This window comes from Dipodomys merriami, unplaced genomic scaffold, assembly GCF_024711535.1.
Source record: "Dipodomys merriami isolate MVZ:Mamm:240054 unplaced genomic scaffold, mDipMer1.0.p SCAF_1138, whole genome shotgun sequence".
NCBI classification, from domain to species: domain Eukaryota; kingdom Metazoa; phylum Chordata; class Mammalia; order Rodentia; family Heteromyidae; genus Dipodomys; species Dipodomys merriami.
The window spans coordinates 207,079-209,464 of record NW_027202425.1 but is presented as its reverse complement, the minus strand read 5'-3'; positions in this window follow the sequence as shown (position 1 = coordinate 209,464).

Genomic DNA, 2,386 nt, shown 5'->3' with positions numbered 1-2,386 from the left:
CTCTCCCGTGAGGAGACTGAAGTCCGATGGTTGACGTCCAACCCAGAGCTTCACCTGGGTTCAAGAATCAGCTGCCGAGGACTAAGAGTTTGGGACAATCCATCTAAACCAATGACTGAGCATGGCACTAATGCCTACCATCCCAACCCCCCACACACACACACATCCACAGTCCTTTGCAGGAAAAGATATTTTACATTCTTTTTGTTGGTTGTGATGCTTGAACTTTGGGCCTGGGTGCTGTTCTGGAGCTCCTCAGCTCAAGGCCAGCACTCTACTACTTGAGCCACAACACCACTTCTGGTTTTCTGGTGCTTTGTTGGAGAGAAGAGTCTGAGGGTCTTTCCTGCCCAAGCTTGCTTTGAACCGTAATCTTCAGATCTCAGCTCCTGAGTCCTTAGAATGCCAGCCATTAGCCACTGGCACCCGGCCAAAGATGCTTTTCCATTACTGTCATCCTATCCCCTCAGGAGGCTGAGAACTGTTGCCTGCAGTTGGATGCCACCCTTGGCAGCAAAGTCCATGAGCACTCTTATCTCCAATTAAATACCCAAAAACCTTGCATCTGGAGCTGTGGCTCAAATGGCAGAGTGCTAGCTTTGAGCATAAAACAACAGATGAGACCCAGGCCCTAGTTTTAAGCTTAGACACACCCAAGAAAGGGAAGCAGGTGTGCACACAGGAGCTCAAAGCTCACAAATAATACTCAAGACTCACTGAAGAGATCCCATCCTGCTCTGATTGTCTGGATTCTATGTCCTAGATCACAGCAGTCTTAGATGGGACTGACCATGCACCAAGTCAGGATGGTCAAGTACAATCTCATACTGAGGATCCCATGACCTCATCAAGGACTCAAGATTGTACCGACCGCCTCGACCAGAAAGGAAGATGCAACACTGAGCTCTTCTCTCTGCAGTTTATTCAGGACCTTTGAGTAATCTTCTGACCCCAACCCCGGGGAGAATTTCCCACAGCCTTAAGTACCCGCTGGGTAGCCAACCCTGATACGCCACTTGGGAACCACCAATAGGTTCAGGTGTGCGGAAGCAAGCCAGATTCTTTGCCTTAGCCATATAAGGAGTTGTTTACCACAGAGAGCACTTGCCATCGGGAAGGCGGAGGGCGGAAGCCGGCGCCATCTTTCAGGTGCGGCTGCACGCAGCTCTCTACAGTTCCCCCTTTTTTATTTCGCAACAGGCAAGAGTAGAGGTCTGATCTCTGTAGAAGAAATTTGGGACATTGTACTGATCTTCACTCAGGTGTTATCCACTCGAATGATTACCAGACCAGTCCGATACCTTTTTACAGAGGTGGGACTTAGGGTATCAACCCACATGCAATCAGACATGCTCTTCTTGGGGCCCACAACCTCGGTGGACCCCAAGTGCAGTGCTCAAGCCTCGCATCCTGTGCTCAAAAAAGGCCAGTCTTAGCAAGCCATACATGGGCAGACTGTCCTGCTCCAATGGCTGTAAAGGCTTGGATAATCATGGCTGCACTGCGACGCTGAGAAACGCTAATTTGGCAAATGCACCACAGACATACCAAGGAGGCTAATACCAGGAGGCCTGTCAGGGCTCCCAAACCCTCCCACTCCTTAAGATGATTCATAGCAGCAGAGATTCATGAAGATAACCCCTCCGCCAATCCGGCATCCATTCGGGTCAAGTTCACCATGATGATGGCAACCCCGAACTGTTCCATCAGGCTGTCGAACTCCCCAGTTCAATTACCTAAAAGATAACTAGACAACTGTTTAGACAACTTTGCAGCGTTTTTTGAATAGGTTTTTTCCTGGGCCTGAACTCTGGGCCTGAGCGCTGTCCCTCAGCTCTTCAGCTCAAGGCCAGCACTCTACCACTTGAGCCACAGCGCCACTTCCGGCTTTTTTCTTTTTGCTTATGTGGTGCTGAGGAATCAAACCCAGGGCCTCAGACATGCAAGGCAAGTGCTCTACCACTGAGCCACCTTCCCAGCACCTTACTTTCCCAGCCCCCTACTTTCCCAGCCCCTTCCGATCTTTCTTCCTGCAGCATTTCTAGGGCGGCCTGACCATTCTCCACCGCCTCACTGCAGCGCTGGTCCTCAAGACAGCCTCTTATCAGTTTCCATATTGGTCTCACTCCACTCTTAAGCGTTCCTTGTTCAGAGGCAAAATCTAGGTCCCTCCCTAATTTCTCCCAAGAGGCCACCGTGAGGCTTCCGGAGACAGCGAACCACGGGGCAACGATGTTACATTCATCCAAAAATCTCTCTAAAGTACTCTTTTCTACTTTTAACTTCTTTGAGTGCAGCAGCTCATTGAGAGTCAAAAAAATTGGGTGCGAAGAAGAAGCGCCCATGTTTTAAAAATCTTAACCTGGTAAACAATCTTTTACTTTCA